The sequence below is a fragment of the Pteropus vampyrus genome, unplaced genomic scaffold (assembly GCF_000151845.1).
Source record: "Pteropus vampyrus isolate Shadow unplaced genomic scaffold, Pvam_2.0 Scaffold41, whole genome shotgun sequence".
NCBI lineage: Eukaryota > Metazoa > Chordata > Mammalia > Chiroptera > Pteropodidae > Pteropus > Pteropus vampyrus.
Genome location: NW_011888822.1, coordinates 4,615,625 through 4,637,068, shown reverse-complemented (window position 1 = coordinate 4,637,068; position 21,444 = coordinate 4,615,625). Strand labels below are relative to the sequence as shown.

Below are 21,444 nucleotides of genomic sequence, written 5' to 3'. Positions count from 1 at the left end.
TAGGGCATAGTGGCAGAAATAGAGAAATGAACAGAGCTGAGGGGCATTTAGAAGCTTTTGGGATGTAGATGGAGTGGAAGTTAAGGATGGCATCTGGGGTCTGACTTAGCAGTCTGGGTAGATGATTCTGCTGAGGAAGAAGAAAGAAGGTGGCGTATCTATGGTGGACATGGTGATTTTGTGCCTGTGGGACTTCCAGGTGGAGATGCCCAGAAGGTAGTTAGACACATGAGTCTGGATCCTAGGAGAGATCTCTGGACTGGAAAGGAGATCTGAGTTCATCAGCACTCTAAATTAGCACCTCTGCACCCTCCTCGTCCTTTTTCCTCTTTCGACTTTATTGTGCCCCTTAGTACTTATTATCTTATTTACTTATTGTCGTTGTCCACCACAATAGAAGAAAAGCTCCATAAGGGCAAAGAATGTGTCTGTTTTGTTCACTGCCACGTCCCCAGCACCTAGAACAGTAGCTGGTACTGAGTGAATCAGTCTGCTGACACAGGGTGATGCCACTGGAGAAGGAGGAGAGGGTTATCATCCCACTCTTGGTGGAGGTAAAAGAAGAGAGCCCAGGACAGAATCTTGAAGAACCTCACTAAAAGGAAGGACGGAGAAAGAAGAGCCTTCATAGAAAACTGAGAAGATGCCTCATCTCTTTGCTCTAAAGTTTAAATGGCAAAATATTTAGAATTTCTACCACCCAAAGAATGGCTCTTGAGGACCTGATGATTTCTGGAAATAGCCGGCAGGATAGAACGGAGTAGATGTGGTTCTTTGTCGTTTTTTCCTTTTTCCTTTCCTGTATGTATGTATGTATGTGTGTGTGTATGTATGTGTGTGTGTATACCTAAGCTATATCACTCAGTACTTTTTTTATGTATATATAACATTTATACATACATACATACATACATACATACATACATACATACATACATATCAACCAAATACAAGCATGGCTGGAGAGCATAGGTGAAGAAGGGGAACTATCAGTACATTTAATTCAACAGGAAACAAATCGATTTTCTCTTGCAGGCCAATTGGTACCATTTGGTTGGGACTTTCATTCCATCAGAGTTGTGTTGAGAAAGAGTCTGAGTCTGTTCCAGGCCCAGCTATAAGGAATTCTCTGATTATTTAATAATATTTGCTGTGGAAGCTGGACTTGGGTGGTAACATAGCTGGAAAACATTCACCACCCTCATCTAGAGAGTTAGTTGCTATGAGTAATAATTTTCTAGAAACACTTATATTCCAGCCCTCATAGTATACATTTACCAAATGCGAATCCTTCCTTGGCTTGGTAACTTATGGTCCTCTTTTTGGTTTTATTGGCACAACTTATTAGAAGAGTTAAATGAGGCCAGAGTGAAGATCGGCTTTTTACAGCCTGATGATTTTTATGCCACCCAGGAAAGCTATGAGTCCATTGATTACAAGTTCAGGCTTCCATTTTTTTCCATAATTGTTTGTTCTTCAGCATGGATAATTCTGAGACATAATCAACCCTGGGCATTGTAGTTATCAGGGTCACATTAATTGACCTGCTGATAATGACAAAATGAAAAGAAACTACACATAGGGTGGCGGATAAATTCAGGTCTCAGGAGCTCTAATTCTAGAATCCATCCTGGAAAGGAATCTGATGGTGAAATCTTTGTATTACAAATAGATTTTTTTTAAGTGTTCAGTTATTTTGAATTTTTAATTCATTGTGAAGAGCAAACAGTCTGATCAGTAGGGGTAAGTGGTGCCTTTGGATATAACTTATTTTAGTTAATAGTTTCTATGTACTCCTTTACTTGTGCTCATCATTTTCTTAGAGGAAAGTGAACTTTTGAAATTTGCCTGTTGCCCCTCCAGAGGAAGGTAGGATATTTAATGGACAACGCTAATAAAAATCTTCCTTTTGGAAACCTCCCAAATCAAATCTCCTAACTAGGAGACTAAACTCCAAGCCCAGTAGCTGGAAACCAGTTTACTCACTCCACTGTTCCCAAGCACTCTTCATACCTAAGCTACATCACTCAGTGCATTGTTTTATGTATATATGTTTAACATAGTTTTGTCTCTCCCACCAGACTGTTTCTTCTGAGTGTTTACTGTAGTTTTTAAATCTGTGTCCCCAAAGCTTATTACCTTAATGCCTCATATATAGTAAGTATAAGGTGGACCAGTGGATGGATAAACATATGAGTGTATGAAAAGTTCCTAAAAGTAAATTATGATCAGTTCACAGTTTCCTGTCTGTCTTTCTTCTGAATGTCTGTCATACTAGCATCCAGCAGTTGATCTACATATTGGCCAGAGTGATCAGTACATGTGAGAGGGTGAGTCTCAGGGATCTGGAAACGGTACTGCCTGGGTTTGATTCCCATCCCTGCAACTTATAAGCTGTGTTAGTAGAGGCAGGTTACTTAATTTTTTTGTGCCTTGGTTTCTTCCTCTGAAATGTGGGGATTGTCATAGTCCCTACTTCAGAGGGCTGTTGCAAGGATCAAAGAGTTCATGTAAAAGCAGAACAGGAGAAAATTACATAATGCTTCCTGTTTTTCAAATGCCTGACTAGCGAACTTCCCAAGAAAACCAATGGATGCAGCTAAGCATGGCTGGATGTGGCATATCCCTCCAAAGTAATATGCCTGAAAATATAGGACCAAAAATTATCTCCATAACTACCAAGAAAAGAGACGCCAAGATTTAAGCCCAGAAAAGTAAAATGCTGATACCTACATCTCATATTCATCTAAAATTCCTTGTCTAGAAATGCTCTTAAGAGCTTGAGAGTCATCAGTTTCCCCCACGAACTGCAAAATTTATCTTTTCAACTTGGAAGTAGCCAATCTGAGGTAATATAAGTATTTTCACTCCTTTCCTCCCTCTCCCAAATGTAATTAAGAGCTTCTACACAATCTTTAGGTGTGATTCGTCATTTTTAAAAACTTACTTGATGATATAATGGAGAAATAATGAATATATTAGTTTGATTTTAAGAAAGCTTTAAAAATACAAGTTCTGGGCACTATCCCAAACATAATGAGTTTGAATTTCCATGGTTGGGGCACAAGAATCGGCAGAATTGACAAAATCTCAAGTGGTTCTTATGTAGACATAGTCTGGCATTTGGAAACTAATAGACTAGATGCTACATGGCATAAGGAAGCAGATTGAGGATCCCCAATTTCTGCACAGAGATAGATAATAGGCTGAATTTAAAAAATAAAGAAATGAACAGAATTGTACTTGGAGCCGGAAACCCAATTTCCCAGGTATAAAGTAGGGATGGTCTAGTGAAATATGTATGGAGGAAAAGAAAAATATCCCTAAACTTAACTGGGTTTTGGTCACCAGCTCAATGTGAATTGAATTAATATAACATTAAAATCACTGTGTCAGGAACAAGAAGGGCATAAACTCTACCCTGCCCTGGTCAAATCATTCTTAAAAGTTGTTCATTATTAGGGACATTTTCAAACATACTCAAAAGTAGGAAAAATAGTTCAGTAATCTCTATATAAGAGATTGAACATTATCAAAATTTTGTTATATATGTTTTATCTTTTTTTTTTTTGCTTAAATTTTCTCTTTCCTTCCCTTCTTCCTTTCTTCCCGCCTTCCTTCTCTCTCTTCATTCCTATTTTTTTTCTTCTTAAGTATTTTAAATCTAATCTCAGACATCATGTTCTTAAACATGTTTCTTTAAAAAACATGGATGTTTTCTTACATGATCATATCTCACTTAACAGCACCGACAGTAATTCCTTGTTCATTTTGAGTGGCCGGCATGTAAAAGGGATTGAAACCATGTCTCATGAGGAATGGTTAATAAAAGTAGGTTGACGGAAGACAAGACTCAAGTTTTTGAAGGCTGTTGAGCAGAAGGGTTGGCTGTGATCCATATTGGTGGCGTGTTGGCTGCTAGCTCCCTGTAAGGAAGAACTTAATCCAGGATCCAGCTGTCTGGTGATGAACTGAGCTGCCTCAGGGATTTTCTCTCCTGGAAGGGTAGAATGTGAGACAAAGTTTATTTCACTCATTTTGAGACTATGTATCAAGCGCTTGCTATGTTAGGTACTGAAGATGGCTGTGAAGAAGAAGACAGATGCAGTCCCTTCTCTCATGGGCCTTCTGGTCCATAACACTGTTTCAAAAATGTTAAATGGTTTTGGGTGATACAGAGTCAGTTCATTAACCAACATGGAGTTATACATAGTTTTAAAAAATTATCTTTTCAGTCTTCTAAACTTTTTAAGTACATCAAGGAGAAGATCTCATTTGGGGGCTAGATAGAGTTGCCACTTCTCTAAAACTTGATTATCTTTTCAAGAAAGAGCAACTTCATGGTCATAGCCCCTGGCAGGCAATGATTCCTACCTAAGTAATGATTTTTTAAATAACTTATTAAACGTCTTTACAAAAACAAGACAACAGGAAAGGATTTAAGACAGGAATTAGAAAAGCCAAAGTACTACAGTTGGTTTTAACTTCCGTGTTTTTTTTATGTTGTCGTTTTGCTTTTTATATTTTCATACAGCAAAATTCACTCTTAGGTTTGTTTACACCTTCATGAGTTTTTATAAATACATTCAGTCATGTAACCACTCCCCCAAAAAGATAAAGACCAGTTCTATCACCTTCCAAATTTTTTTCATGCTCCTCAGTCCCACTTTCCATCTCTGACCTTGGCAACTACTGACCTGCCTGTCGTTTCTATAATTTTGCCTTTCCGGAATGTCATGTAATGGAATTATATAATATGTAGCCTTTTCAGCCTGGTTTCTTTCATTTGGCATAATATATTTGAGATTCACTCATATTGTTACACATATTTGTTCCTTTTAATTGCTGGGTAGTATTCCATTGTATGAATGTACTACGATTTGTTTATTCATTGTAAATAACAATATCAGGCTAATAATACAAGGCATATTCAGTATGACAAATCATGAACATGATATTTACTGAAAGCATATTTGGTAGAAATCCGGAAGGTGGTTTGCACATGAGTGTGTCATAGAGGAAAAAAGTAATCCAACTAATTTATACATTAAAGAGTTGCTTGTGGTGGGTCATCTTTTAATTTTTGTAACCCAAACCTATCAACAGTATATTTGAATGAAATATAAATAGGCTTCCTGTCATCTTAACTCAGAACATTTTGGGGCCTCAATGTAAACCTAGCGGTCTCCAGAACATCCTATTTCTTCCCTTCATCCCTCTTTCTCACCCTCCTTGTCCTTCTCCTCATTCTCATTTTTCATATTCTCTTTTCCTTTTTCTCTCTCTCTCCCGTCCCTTCTCCTTAATATTTCTTTGGAGCTTATGTAACTGAATTAATTAGACCTATTTCTCAAGGAGTTAGTTTTCCATAAAATTTACTTTGCAGTTGGCATGACAGAAGAGCTGGCATATTAGTCAAATGCTACACTGTGTTCTTTGTATCTGAATCAGTTTGGGGTTGGGCTTCCTGCTTATCTGTTGTCCATTTATACCATTCTGTCCTGTGCAGCAAATGAGCCCGAATTGGCTGGGTGATGGTTGTGAGCACTGATAGACTGGGTGTGGAAATGCTTAACGGGGACAGACCCTATCGCCTTAGTTAATGTTACAGAGTCTCCAGGATATAAAGTATCTGTATGAAAATAAATAAGGGCTTTTCTTTTCCTTTCTTTGGCTGATGATATCTGTGCCGTTTAATAGAACAAAATGGTAAAAATCTTTGTCCTTTCTTAAGTAACATGTTAATTGCTGTTTTCCGAATTTATTCATTTTATATTTCTGAAATATATTCACTTTGTAGACATTTCTGTCACCTACGCATTGTAAATCCTCAAGCATACTCAAATTATATATGTTTAATATAATCTTCTGTGTGTCTAGGGGATGGGGGAAGGTCACACTAAACGGGAGATCAAAGTCTGTAGCTTTCTCCATTTAGCCAGTTCGCAGTAGAATACAAAGGCTGCTGAAGGATTTGTGTGCATATCTTAAAAGCTCATCAGAAATATTCCAAGCTATAGATTTTTTTTCTCTCTCAGCAACATTTCAGATATAGAGGTTCTCCTCGGTTGCCCTGTTGGAGTTGCTGAATTGGAAATGCCACAGAAAGTAAAAAAGATCTGTTCTGTTTTCTTATCTGTGGTATGAGGGGGTTGGACTAGATGGGAGATGTCAAATTTACAGCAGTAGACCTGTCTGTCACTCCTAATCCATCCACATGACAGACATCACTAATCAATCACAGCATGCTTTACTGCCATAATGTAGCCTCAGACTTCTTGTCAAGTCAGCATTTCAGGAAACCACTACTAATCAATGTTAGCCTAAGAGATGAAATCTATTTGCCATTCTGCAACATGACAGTGTTTAATCTTTAGTGCAAACGTAAGATGGCTTATATAGATTAAATCACCACTGTATAGTAGAAGGAAGAACGTTGGAGGGCATGGGTAGTTTCAAGTGAAAAGAATTTTAAGTCACTAAATTTTATGCTGCTTTAAGGCCGGCATTGTGATTATTCATGTTTTTTCATGTTTATCCAGCTTATAAGGCAAATCCTTTTTCATAGTAGACATTAGATAAATGTTTGTTACACGGTACATGAAGGAATGAGTGGAAGGCATGTTCTTGGCCAATTTTTTCTTCTCTGAGACTGCACAGTTCAGTGCTTCTTCCAGAGGGCAAGCACAACCCTTGCCATTATTGAATTTCATTTACTTTAATTCAGGCCATTCCTGCAGATTGGCTAGATTGCTTTGTGTTCTTGTCCTCAAGCATTGGGAGAGCCCAGCAACTTGGAATCATTGGTTGGACTTTACAGATTTCTTCCCCATCCATTGTCTCAGTCATTCACAAACCTGTTGAGTAATACTGAGGAGGGTCCATCTATCTATTCCTTCCTCTGCTTGACTCTTGATTTGTGTTTGGAAAGCTGAAGGTATAATGATATAGATAGGAATTTTGTCACAGTTTTGGGATTTAACACTGAAGATAATCACATATTTGACACTTAACATATGCAGCCTTCCTTAGTTATTTTGGGGAGACTATATTTTAAGTTCCTTTGTGAAAAGGACCAGATCTGATAACTCTTTATATTTTGATAGCATGATAATGTGTCTTTTTGAGGATGGATACTGAGTATTCCTCAAGATAGTTGCATGAAAGCAGGCTGAAGCCTTTGTCTTGTTCAGCTTTTAGAAGAAAATCACCTTCTAAAACAGTGGGCATTTTTTTTCCACCAAAGCACTGTACTTCATTTAATAATAACAGTAGTCACCTATTTAGTTTGTAGGCCAGGCATTCTGCTAAATGCTTTATATATACTATAATTTGTTTACTATAGTTAATATATATTTAAGTGCATGTGTGTATGTATGTATGTGTGTGTATATATACATATATATATACACACACATATATATACATATATATATATATAAAATCCCTAAACTTCAAAACAACCTCAAGACTAGTGATATGAATTCCATTTTACAGATGAGCTGAATGAAGCTTAGAGAAGTTGCATAACTTGGCCAAAGTCACGAGATAATAAGTGGCAGTACTGACATTTAAAGTTGGGCCTAACCCTAAAAGTACCAGCTCTCTCAGTGCAGATGTTGCCTCCTCTGGAAGCCTTCCCTATGGTACAACCTTTCCTTCAAGGCTGATTGAGATGTTCTTCATAGCAATTTATACTTCCTTATTATGACACTGTCCATACTATGATGGGCTGTTTATCTGCTGCCTTCACCACCAGAGTAAGATTCTAAAAGAAGGAATTTTTTTCTTTTCCTTTAATTTTCCTGCCTTTTTTCTTTTCTTTTCTTTTCTTTTTTTTTTTTTTTTTTTTTTTTTTTTTTTTATGGCTCGATGAATAAATTTTTCCTGGAAGAGCTCTGCCATTTTGCCTTGGTAAATAAACACCATATATAAGGTAAAGCTAGGCCTTCAAGAACCTATTATATAGTTCAGAATTCGTTGTATTTGGGGAGGAAAGATTTAGAGAAATATAGTGCAGCTCTAAATGTGGAATGGAGAGTTGCCTTTCTCCTATTTCACTAAGTGCCTTCTACTTACCTCTGTCATTGTTTTATTAAACTATTTCATTTTTCCTGGCTCCGCTTTCTTATTAACTGTATGTTTGTGAATAATTAATACATGCAGATGTTCTTATGTTTATTTATCCTCCTTGAGATGCCTTGTGCTTCTTGAATGAGGATTTGTGAGTTTTATAAATTCTAGAAAGTTCTCAGCCATTACACTACTCCTCAAATTCTAGAAAATTCTCAGCCATTACACTACTCCTCAATTTCTCTACTCTTTCCTAATGGGACTCCTGTTAGACATGTGTTGGGCCTTCACATTCCATCTTACATCTCTATTAATCCTTTTCTTATTTTTCAACTCTTTATCCCTTTGTGCTTTATTTTCTGTAATGTTCTGAGATCCATATTTCTCCCTTCAGCAGTAACCTTCGGTTTAACTTATCCATTGAGTTTTTAATTTTAATGAATCTATGGGGAGAGATAGGCATCATGTCATTCTTTTTTAGGATTTTAATTCTAGCTTTAACATTTTTAATCATTTTAAACTTTATTTCATGTTCTTTTTCAGAATGTTGTTTTATGACCTCTAACTCTCGAGCCCTCGGATCCTCATACTTGTTGACTTGTGACTTGTCAGCTTCCTGGGCATTATTAATATATTATTGGGAGCTCATGCTTTGCATGCCCAGCTGTAGCTCTTGTTATGGGACTGGATCTTCAAGGTCATTTTTCACTTGCTTCTTGGCATATCCTGAAAAGCATTGGACTAATTTCTGTATTAATTTTTCAGGTAGAGCTTCCTGATTCTGACTTTTGCTATTAGTACTCCACTCTCAAGGAAGGCATAAGCCTAGAGTTTCTCTTTCTCAGCTAAACTTTTCTCTCCCACTCAGAATTCAGGTAGAGACAGACAAGTTATGTTGGGATGGTTGACATTTTTTCTAATCTATTTGTTCACTGGGAGTGCAGCCCTCAGTGAGTATTCTTGGCTTTCTGAGAAGGTCTCAACAACTTCCTGCTTCTCTTCATCCCAAAGCCTTGTCTTCTCTCCTACATGGGCATTAAAACCCTATGCCCTAGGAAACCAAGACAAACGAACTTTTCCCCTGCTGCCAGCCACCTTCCCCCTTCTACCTCATAGCCACAGCATGAGTTGGCATGCTTACCATTCTCGTTTTCAGTTACTTCTTTATTTCTACCACTCGGGAATTTTCCTTTCTTTATGGTGAGTCAGCTAAGCACTTAAAAGAAATTTTTTAATATTTTTTCTTCCATATCTAGGTGTTTGAAGGATTGGAATTTTCAGTCTGTCATCATTTGCCATTTTGCCAGAACTAGTTTATTACAAACTCATGGTGAAATATCCAAATAATACTCAAGGATATATGATGAAATATTAGTCTCCTTCCCATTTTAGACTGCCTAGTTCTCAAACCACCTTGCCAAATATGATAACCTTTATCATTTTCTTAGGCATAGTTCTAGAAGCATTTTATAGATATACAGCATACATATATCTACATAATACATGAAGATTTATTTGTGTAAGCATGGATATATTTTACCTTCAGCACTATCCTTAGCAATGTATTTTGAAGTTCATTGTTTATTAGTGCACGGAGGTCTACCTCTTTCTTTTTTCATGACTGTATAGTATGCCTTGAAATGGATGTACCATAATTTATTTAACCATTTTCCCTATTTTATTGGATCATTGTTTTCAGTTATTTTGAAATTATAAACTATCCTACAACACACATTCCTGTACATATGTCTTTGCTTGAGTATCCTTTAACATAATTCTCTTTATTTGTCTCTCTCTCTTCTCCCCAACCCTGTAATGATTAATTTTATGTGTCAACTTGACTGGTCTAAGGGATGCCTAGAGGGCTGGTAAACATTATTTTCTAGAGGATGTCTTTGAAACAGATTAGCATTTGAATCAGATTTCCTAAAGAAAATCACCAACCTGTGTGGGCATTATCCAATCTGTGGAGGGCCTGAATAGGACAAGAAGGCAGAGAATGGGTCAGTTTGCTCTCTCTGCTTGTGCTGAGGCATCCATATTTTCCTGCCCTGGACATTGGCACTCCTGATTTTCAGGCTTTGGGACTGAGACTTGCATTTATATCATTTGCTACCAATTCTCAGGCCTTTGCACTTGGACTCAATTTTACCACTAGCTTTCTTGGTTCTCCAGTTTATAGACTGCAGACCATGGAACTTCTCCACCTCCAAAACCATGTCAGTCAAATCCTATAACAAATGTCTGTATATATTCTATTGGCTCTGTTTCTCTGGAAAATCCCGACTAACACACACCCCACTCCCACTGTGAGTTTCTTGGGGTTAAGGAATTCATCCTTCATTGGAGCCTGGCACTGAGTTGACACTTAATTCATATCTGTTTCATGAATGACTATGTGCTCACTAAGAAGCGAAACTAGCACTTAGACCAGTCTCAACCTCCAGCAAATATAGATTTCAATAATAACGACAGCTATTGACTGTTCAGCAGTCTATAGCTATTGACTAAGGACCTCCTCTAGTCCAGACATGAGCTAATGCAATCTTTACAACAACCCTGTGAGATGGGAGATTTCACAATCATGCTCTACAGACAGGGAAACTGAGGCATAGGTTATATAACTAGTAAGAGGAGGAGGCCATATCTGAACACAGTCTTGTCTGAAATCAACACCTGTCCTCTTGAATACTGCCTTTTAATTAAAATTGGTATTGTCACAGCCAACATAGGATGTATTTCATTGTTCATTTCTTCGTTCGTTCATTCATTCATTCATTCATTCAACCAATGTTTACTGAGAGTTCACAGTCCAGGCTGAAAATGGTACAGAGTAATGATTGATGAAAACATTCCTGCTCTGATGGAATTTACAGTGTAAAGGGAGAGACAGATAATGCAAAAAGCGAAAGTATGATGAGTATCTAGAAGGGAGGAATAATGGGGAGATTTAGAAGCACATAGCTTGGGGACTCTTCCCAGGAACAGAGAGTCTCCAATATGTGTGCTGTATTGGATGGGCCTTGAAGGATGAGTGAGTTGTGTGGAGATGGACGGGAGGGATGAAGGCCAAGGGTCCAGCATCTCCCCTGTCTTCCTCATGTGCTCTGCACAGTATCATCTTGCTCTTCAGCCACTGCCGGGTCTCAGGACCCCTGTGGGCAAGGGCCAGGGAGAGCCTGTGTCCTTCTACTTCTGAAAGATGGCTAAACAACCCCCGTCCCCCACCCCCACCAGCCCTTTCTAATTTTAAAGCAGTAGCTCCCTTGATTGAAATCTCAATTTGGGAACAGGCATAGGATTGGCTTGTGGCTCTGAATTTTCACCAATAAGCGGAGCGGTAGGTGGGGAGGCGTCCCTTTAAGCAGCCGAGAGGCAGTCTGGAGAGCTTGTAGCTTCTCCCTCCAGGACCTGAGATTTTTCTGGATCGAGGCTGTGCAGGGAGCAGCTGCCACCGCCCGGGAATGTTACCTCCCTTGCACGGAGCCCCTGCAGGGCCCCCTCTGGCTTTGGGCAGTTGGCGGCAGACACCCCGCTGGGCTTCTTAGCCGCTGCCGCACCCGCTGTCCCTTCCCGGCTCCCTCTAAGTTCCCTGACGGCAGAGGCGCCACAGCTGCGAGCAATGCAAGGCTGAGCCGGGTAAGTGGCCCCCGTGGCCCGGCTGCACGGAGCGGGGCGCCGGGGCGCATTTGCTCCTAGTTTTCACGACTTTCCCAGGGAAAAGGGGGCCTTGAACTGGGAAACTAACCTATAGGAGAGATGCAACTTGGCCACAGAGACTAGAAAATTGTGAGCTCTGGGGAGAACGACCTAGGATCATTTTCGGTCTGAGTGTCTGCCAGCTTTTGCGCAGCCACTTTATTAACCAGTAATAGTAATAATGATATAATCGTGAGGAGGGGATACTGTTGTTATTGTAATAAGACTTCTTCAGGGGAAACATTGAAACTTCCCAGAGCTTGCTTTCTAAACAGCCTTTATTCTTTTTCAATTCATTTCCCTCAAAGTTTAAAATGTGTTTCTAATCACCTACTTATTATTAACCTTACACTTTCAAAATTATTTTAATGCCTTCAGGAGAGTCTACTTAAAAAAAATTATTTACTTCTTCCCACACTCCTTATTGTTTATCTCCCTAGATCTTTCCAAATGCATTTCTTTTCTCTTCGGTGGATTTCTGTAATTAAGCAACTCTGTATTTGACGGTTTATTCTCTCCCAAGTAGGAGTGGAGGTGGAGGAGAGACCTCCCCTCTCTTGCCCTTCCTAGCTCTATTTAAGGGAGTCGGTAGGATGAGAAGGCTGTTGGGGTGGGGGGGTAGTTCATCGGAACCTTGCTTTCCCAGGTTTCCAAATGTACTGGCTTAGCTGCTGGGAGAGTCAAGATTTGGTGAAGACTGGGATCATGTAAATCTGGGGTGTCTGGGCAGCTGTATGCTGGGAAATTTTAATACCAAAATATTCCATAGGGGTTGGGAGGGGGTATTTAAAAGATGCAGTTTCAGCTTCCTCCCTCTCTCTCCCCAGTCTGTTCACTTGTGTGTACCTAAGCTAGAAGCTGAGAACCTAATGCAGAGGGTCAGAGTTTTTGGGGGGTTTTTTGTTTGTTTGTTTCTTGTTTTTTTAAAAGATGAGGCAGGCAGAAGAAATACCTTCCAAAATTGGAGCAAAGTCTGATGCATGGATTGCCAGATTCTATTTCCACCCATATTAAATTATTTTGGCTTTTAGTGGCCTTTATTTATACTTGTTTAGGTGGTGTGAATCATTTGTGTACTTTGGGTGCCCTGCTTTCGGCAAACAGATGTTTTTATCTGTGCAACTAGTTGAGTGATTAGGGAGATGGACGTGTCCCTTATGTACAGACAGAACAAATACCACTTGGGGAGGACTTGGGCCTTTCTTGTTCAAATCATCAACTGCCAAATCTTCCTAGCCATTGGGCAATTCAGATAAAGGTGTCAAGTGAGCCCAGCAGTGAAGAATTTATATGTACAGCTAATTCTGTTCCTCCTACAATAAAACATCTTCCCATGGGGCCAAAGTAAGGGGGAGGGAGGCTTATAAAAATGATCTTGTGTTCTTAGTCACTGACTGCCCAGCTCCCCCTGGATTTCTGAGAACTTGCCAGGAGAAACTGTTGACTGGATGGAAGTTTTAAGAAATGCAGAACAGAAATCAGTACAAGCCCTCCTTGAGCAACTTTTATTTCTGTTTGGAGGAAAGGAACACTTTGTTAGAATAACAAATCGTGGCTGCTTTTCAAGAGCAGAAAACCGTTCTTGTTCTGAAGGCAGATTCGTTTTAAGAGTGTGAATCATTTGGTTTAGGGTGGTTTTTTTTTTTTTTTCTTTTGCGGTGGAGGCTTGGAGATGATTAAACGTCCTGTCTGCAGGAAATTACCAGGAGATTTGAGTATTTTCCTGAATCAGCCTCAGATGGTACACAGCTTTGGGTGTAATACAAGAAAGCTCTGTTACTAGGCAATCTTTTTGCAGTGATACCCTCAGTCTCTCTCAGGCTTTCAAGGTTCTCCATCAACAAGCCTTTTATTTTTTATTTTCAGGCTTCCATTTAAGAAACTGAAATAACTCTCCCGTTCCCTTCATGAGCTTTTTAAGATGGAAATTATTTTTGAGACAGTTTTATCGAGCCCACTTCCCTATTGGCCTCCTCCCACTAGCCTCAGCAGGAAAAGCTCTTGGCTCCTTTTCCCAAGATTTCTTTTAAGCCTGGATTGTTATCCTTAGGGACACAGATGTCTCGAGGAATGAGAAATGCAAAGGTTTGAACTAGTGCTCCCCAATTTGTTGGTGACATTTATGGTCTTTGTAGAGCCGTTTGCAGAGAACGCAAAGTAGTTCTGTGTTACGTTTACCCCAAAGTGTATCAACAATGTGGTGAATGGACAATTAAAAGACTCTAAGGAACAAGCTAGGGATGCAGTGAGCTGCTTTGTGTAGTTGTACTTACAGAGATCTGCAGTTTTTAATAATTTGGAAAACCAAATCTTAGAGATGCTGTGCTCCCCAAGCGATTTTTCTTAATCTTTCCTGAAAGGTACCCAGTCTCATTAAGTACTTCCTAGCTGTATAATCAAATAGGAGAGCTCTGGGTAAATATAAACTCAGTATGATATTTTGATATCAATGAGAGGAAGCAGAGAGAATAATTTTTTTTTTTTTTTTTTTTTTTTTTTTTTAGCTACCAGAACACAGAATGGTAATCTTTTTTGAATATAATGAAACTTTATGGAAATTGTAGTGAGATTTTAAATGTAATGTTCCAAAAAAATTTCTTTGCTATTTTTTATTTTCTCAAAATCTAAATGGCAAGGGATTCTTTTTCAGGATACATAGCATTTGATTACCATGCAGTTTTTTGTGTGACCTTCTTTTTTCTCATCCTGCTGCTCTGTGTGACAAGCAGAGGAAGACTCGTTTTTGCAAAGATTGTATCTGGACATCTTCCAGAAGGATGGCAGATGTAGAGGTGGCAGAGGGGACAGACAGACACAGGTACTGTGGGATTCAATGTCTGGGAAAACTCTTGAAGGATTTCTCTGTAAATTTAGCTTAGAGGCCTTTGAGAATTGCTTCACAGTTGACTTTTACCAGCCAGCCTGTGTATAGAAATCATTATACCCAGCATGAGGGTCTCCCTGCTCACAGTACACCTTCCCAAGCTGGATGCCAGTCCACAGGGAGTATATACATCATATTGCTTATCACAGCTTTGAAAGTTTGCTTCATACTCCTTTTTCTTTAAAAAAAAAAAAAGAAAAAGAAAGAAAAAGAAAAGGAAAAATGAAAGAAAAAGAAAAGAAAAACTGTGACTACTTGATTTCTTGGGAATATTTGCAGATTACTGTGCATTTACATAGGCTGTTCTATTTAGTCACTGATTTTAATTTAATTTTTCCAGTGATCAAGGTTCTGTTCAGGCTTCTGAGGGTGAGTAAATATCTATTGATTTGGATTTCTGATAAATTCTAATTTTGACCACTGGGCTCTTAAGCCTGGAGAAGAGGTCTCATACTTGCATATTATAAATTATAATAGTAATAAACAGAATGATAGCTGTTAACTTACTGAGTTTTTGTCAAGCACAGACTAAATGTCATATCAGTCAGTCTTTCTTAGACCTCCCTGTGCATAAGAATATCCTTCAGAGTCTGTTTCAGTAAGTCTGTGATAAGAAATCTGCAGTTTAAGAAGTACCCCAGATGAGACCTTGGACTCTGTCTTGAGACAAACTTTGCTTTTTGTTCATTGTCATTTAAAATCCTTGCAGTAATCCTGTGGAATAGATGCTATTATGATCTCTCTTTCATAGATGATGAAGGGTAGGCTCAGAAGAGGTTCAGTAAACTCCCTAGGTCACACACCTATAAGTGAGCACGCAGGGGACCTGAACCTGTGACTGTCCAACTCCAGAGTCCATGTGCTCAAGCTTCTTCTGCTCTTGGTAGTTGGGGGGTCTTCTCTTTACAATTTGGACCTACCGATCCCTCACCTAACTCTCTTTGCTGACGGCCCCCTCTCTAGGATGTTGGTGTTCAGGAGGCGGCAGCAGCCCATGAGACCCTTTGATACGTTACACTGTGGCAGAATTTAGGAAGACTGGATGGAGGTGTGGGCATTGGTGTTAATATATGAGGAGTGTCCAGCTAATTTGCCTTGAGTTCTCCATCTGCTGAACCGAGACAACTCAAGCTGAGACTGATTTCTTTGTGAAGTGCTTTTAATTCCCTTAGCTTTTGGAATCCTTAAAGCAGCTCTGTGCCCTTCGGGTGGCCCTTTCACAGTTCCCAATGCCACTTCCTTTCTTCCTATCCAGACCCTCCCCACAGAGTCCCCCACAAGACCCTTCTCAGACTACATGCCTAAGAAGGTTGAAGCCTCTTCCTAATGCCTATGACTGACTCCACCTGCATTCCCCTCTTTTCCCTCTATTTCCTGCATAAACCGCTCCCACTATAGTTAATTCCTGCAGAAAGCAAATGCAGAGGGTATGTTGTGAGAAGAGAGGCAGAGATGAGAAGGAATCTCATTTAGGCCTCTTGCTTAATTCCTTCTAGGTCTGACCTGATTTGTCTTGCCCCTGGGCACACGGACCAGTGCTGATTTATCTGGCTTAATTGCTGCAGGATTGTGGTACAGAACAAACCACTTAACCTCATGAGCTTTGCCTCCATTATCTGTAAAATGGAATGCTCATGTCAACCCTTTCTCCTTTGAGTACAAGTGACATAATGTCTGTGGAAGCACTTTGGACTTTGTTCAAACACATTTTCAAGACGTGATCATGTTGCCTTCTATTAATGGTTCCCATACTGTGTTCTAGGGAGCACCTGCTTGGCGAATTGCTCTTCCAAACAAGAAAGCAAAAAATGGTTCCTTGTATATTTGGAAATGTAATATCTTGCCTCTCCCTTTTAAGAAATTACACTTCGTGCTTGTGTATTAGAGGCTTCTAGCCCTAGAGCAGAGAAACCTGACTTTGCATTTGACTTTGCATTTTCCATGCTAACGCGACCCAAACCGCTTTGCAGCCTCACCTGTTAACTTGCTGCAGAACACACTTCGGGGAAGCTACTAGGCTTCAAAATGTTGGTTCTCCTACTTATTTTAGTCTGTCTTCGGATAAGTCACTTACATCTTTGAACCATTTTCTTATCTGTAAAATGAGCATTATAATGGTATCTACCCTACAGAGTTTTAGAGAAAGTTAAATCAAAGACGTAGAGATCACCTTCCACCTTTCAGGAGCATTTGTCTGAATGTTCCCTACTTCTTGAGGCTTTCTTCTTTCTTTTGTAGGTATCTGTATATCCCACTTGCCACATCTTAACTCTGACCTCAGTCACCTTTGCTGCTCTTTCTCCTGGACTGCTCTTGTCCATTCTCTCCTCGTTCTTCTCCATTTCAGCTTTATTTGCTCCCTTGCTGACATCACCCAGTCCATGACTTTCTGCAATGACTACGGGATTTATATCTTCAGCCTGAATTTCTCTCCCAAGCTCCAGACTTACATACACAACTCTCTTCTCAGTGTCTTTATTAGATGTTAAACAGGCTTCTCGAACTTAATGTGTCACAGCACAACTCTTAATTTATTCCTCTTCTGGTACCTTTACCAGGTCAGCAAATGGTGCCTGCAGCCGCCCAGTTGCTCAAGTTAACTTTTGGCATCTTTGATCTTTCTATTTTCCACTCACTCCCATGTCCAATCCAGAGAGTAAGTCCTTTCAGCTCAACCTCAAAAATATATCTCAAATTTGGTGTGGGGGAGGAAGAGGGAAGACTGGCTGGAAAGGGGCTTGAGGTAACTCATAGTGCTGAAATGCTTTTCTGTCTTGATAGAGTGTAAGTTTCCCGAGTATAGACATTTGTCAAAATCGATCAAACTCCACACATCATATACACATTCTGCTGCACATAAATTACACCTCAGTTAAAAAAATATGATAGAAAATATATATATATCACAAACGGGATCACTGCTCACTATCTCCACAGGCACAACATTATTATATGTGACCATCATTTTTCACATTGGTAATTTAATAACCTTCCCAAATTCCTAGTGTTTCTAAAACTTAAATCAGACCATACCACTTGCCTGTTTAACAGCTTCCTGTTGCAATAAGAACAACATCCAAATTACTGTGAGCTGTGAGATCCTCACCAACCACCACCTTGACAAGCTCTGGTCCTTGCCTACCTCTGCAAGCACATCTCCCTCCCCCAAACACTAGGCCCTATGCTCCAGCCACACCAGCCCTTCAACACCCCAGGTTCCTGCCTGCCTTTCGGCCTTTGTACTTGCTGTTCTTTGATTGGTATGCTCTTCATCTTGAATGCTCAGCCTGGCTGGCAGCTTCTGATCATTGAAGCCTTAGCTTACACATCATCCTGCCAAGAGGACTTCCTACCTGCCTTTGCTTCGACATCCCCCCTGTCACACACACACACCACCTTTTTCTTTGCCATATTACCTACTCATTTGTGTCCAAAGCAACTCTCAAGATCCAAAATATTTGTTTCTAGTATGGTAACTGTCTGCCTCTCCCTCTAGCCCCTTAAGGACAGGGGCTGTGCTGTTCAGATTGTGTGTTCAGTGCACAGTACCTTCCATCTAAAGGGGCTTACTGAGTTCAATGGCCATTACCTAGCTCAGTGTCTGACAACAATTGCAAGAAAATTGTGAGTTAATGAAAATTTGTAAATATTTATTATACTTACTCTTCTCCTTTTCTCATCTCCCTCTTCCTTCCTAGGGGATAAAAAGACGAATGTGCTTTTTGACCTCACTAAGTCATGTACTTAATGTTTCCGAGTCTCGTGTTTTTTGTTTTTGTTTTTTTAATCGTAAAATGAGGTTACCCCTTGTGGAGGTCTGTAAACCTCTTGAAGGAGGGTGTGATTGCGGTAGGAGTGAGGCATTAGGGATTCATCACCTTTTAATAATTGCGCCCCCAGCTAATGGTTTTCTTTGAAGACCCACAGCTTCTGAACTCTCCTGCTGAGGAAGTCTGATCAGATGCAGCTGCTGCTCTGGGAATTGACTTGGGATGCAAAGATTTTTGATCAACCACAACTCCCATGAATGGCTTTGGACTCAGAGGGCAGTAAACATGTATACATTTTGATCTGTTGGAGAAAATCCTGACCAGAGATAAAAGTCTAGATTGGATGTATAATGCCCCAACTTTCTCCCCTTCCTGCTCCCAAAGGCCCTCACCCAATATCATTGCTGGAGTACTCATTTAAAAAGCAGAGCAAAGAATTGTACGTTCTAGAAATGGGGAGAAAAAATCAACAGATATTTATGAGGATGAGGATATACTTCTCTGAGCAGGAAGAGAATAATACAAGCTTTTCTGAAAACCCACAAGCCATGGTTTATTTATTTGGACTCTTCATCAAGTTACTAGGACATGAATAGTGTAGAAGTTTTATTTGCCTGGAGCTCTGGTTAAGGATTAGGGGGCCCTTTCAGAGCTCAGGAGACAGCGCTGTGATTGATTAGTGATGTCTACGAGCAGCAAGAACCATCTTTGGTTTTGAACATAAAAAATTAGAGATTGTTAGATTCGGAAGGGCCCATGGAGATTGTCCTTTCAACTCCTGACCTACTAACACCTATGTTCTGTGTTGAGGGCTTTACAAAAACAATCAAAACAATCATGAAAAAAATAAAGTAATAACCTTTACATTTTTTGGCCTTTGTTCCCTCAAGGGTCTCATCAGCGTTCTCAGTATGGCATACTGTGGCGCTTCGTGGGGATGTTCTGTGTAGCTTCCAGTTAAGTTTGGGAAATTCCATATTGCTGTATCCCTGTCTCAAAGATACATAAGGCACAATGCACATATTAAATTAAGGTCCTGAGAAGAATTCTGTCAGACATTATTTCCCAACGCGGTTTAATCCCAGGACACTATTCAGAGACACCTTTTGCCACCTCATAGAACATTCTTTAGATGTTGCTATACAATGTTTGGATAATGGAGAATATATTAATTTCCTGTAGCTGCTGTACCAAATTGCCATAAACCTGGCGGCTTAAAGCAACAGAAATTTATTCTCTCACAGTTCTGGAGGCTGAAAGTTTGAGAACCAAGTTGATTCAATGTTGGCAGGACTATATTCCCTTCAGATGCTCTGGGAGAGAATCCCTTCCTTGCCTCTTCGAGTTTCTGGTGGCTGCCAGCAATCCTTGATGTTTCTTGGTTTGTGGCCACATCACTCCGATATCTACCTCCATCTTCACATTGTCTTCTTTGCACATATCTCAAAGCTCCTTCTGCTTTTGTCTGATGAGGACACTTACGATGACCCTTAGGACTCACCCGGATAAACCAGGATAATCTTCTCATTTCAAAATCCTTAATTATATTTGCAAGGACTTTTTTCCCAAATAAGGTAATATTCACAGGTTCCAGGACTTAGGATCTGGATATATCTTTGGGGTACTAGTTTTGAACCAACCACATAGGGGCACATTGATTCAAGAGTCAGGAGACCTGGGTCAAGTTCTCGATTTCCTAAGAACTCCCCAACCCCACCCTGCTTGCATGGGGAAGCAAGAAGAATGCTTAAATCAGGAGTCAGGGCCCATTTCTTTACCCCTCAGAACTTCAGTTTCCTTAAATATAAAATGGGATATAGTTATACATACTTCATATGCTTTTATTAGTATAAAGATTAAGTGAGATAATATTTTTAAATGCTCAGCACAGGTGAACACTAATTAAATATTAGTTAACTAGTGTAATTATGTATTTTTACTATTGCTACTGCTCCTACCACTATTATATGCCTATATGCCTTCTCTCTGAACCTTATAGTCAAATGAAGTAATAAGGTCTGTGCTACTCCAAGAATATCCAGGGCTCATTTTCAGAACTAGCAAACAATGTTTCTGATCTCTTAAAGGCCACGTTATATTTTTAAAATCTTTTTACTGAAGTATAATTTACATATAGCTAAGTAAACATATCATAGGTGTTTAGCTCAGTGAAATTTTATAAACTAAACACACCTATGTTACCAACATGCAGATTGAGAATAAAATGTCACAGCGCTCCAGAAGCCCCTTCCGCACCCATCCTCTTAGTACTAACCACTATCCTTACTTCTGGCATCATAGACTTTGCTGTTCTACTTTACATAAGTGGAATCATGCAATATGTACTGTTTTGTATCTAGCTTCTTTCATTCAATATTCTGTTTGTGTGGTTTAATCATTTTGTCATATATAGTTGTAGATCATTTATTTGTTGTATGGTGTTCCGTTATTAAATAGATCACAATTTATCCATGCGATTGTTGATGGGCTTTTGGTTACTCTTTAGTTAGAGGCTATTACAAAGAATGCTATTTGGACATTTTAATACATATCTTTGGAGGGAAATATATAATGCTGAGACAATTCATAATACTTTTAATCAAGAACTCTCCCCCAACCCTGCCCCAAATGCCTGCTTCAGATGCTCTGCAGTATGAGGATCTTCTCATAACCAAAGATCATGTCTGATTTAAAGAAACTGGTATTCTTCCCTGGCTTACCCAGCCCCCTCCTAAGCCATTGGCCAAGCCTACATTTCCTTGATGTGTTGAAATCTTTTCAACCACCACACTTTCCAGAATACTTTCCTTGGCCTGTCTTCCAGTGGGCTGGGACTGGATGTGGTAATTTTGAAGGCGTCAACACCCAGCTAGAGACACAATTCCACCTCCCAGCATCCTACTCAGTGCCGTCTCATTCATTTACTGACGCCCCCACTGCCAGTGCCAAGTCAGCCCTTTCTTTCTTGACTGCCTTAAAGACATGATGGGCCACAGATGTTCTTTTCTTTCTCCATCA

At 39.6% G+C, this 21,444-nt stretch overlaps 1 protein-coding gene across 5 annotated transcripts in view; it reads left to right on the top strand.

Annotated features, from left to right (window-relative positions):
* PRICKLE2 (prickle planar cell polarity protein 2) overlaps positions 1-21,444 on the top strand; it is a 332,917-nt gene that overhangs the window by 164,920 nt on the left and 146,553 nt on the right. For 3 of the 5 annotated variants that reach the window (XM_011358458.2, XM_023529687.1, XM_011358457.2), the window contains exon 1: positions 11,445-11,712. The exons of the other annotated variants lie outside the window; for them this stretch is intronic. The gene's annotated coding sequence lies outside the window, so the exon portion shown is untranslated. Of the gene's footprint in view, positions 1-11,444; positions 11,713-21,444 lie in introns of those variants that run through there. 5 annotated transcript variants of the gene reach the window in all.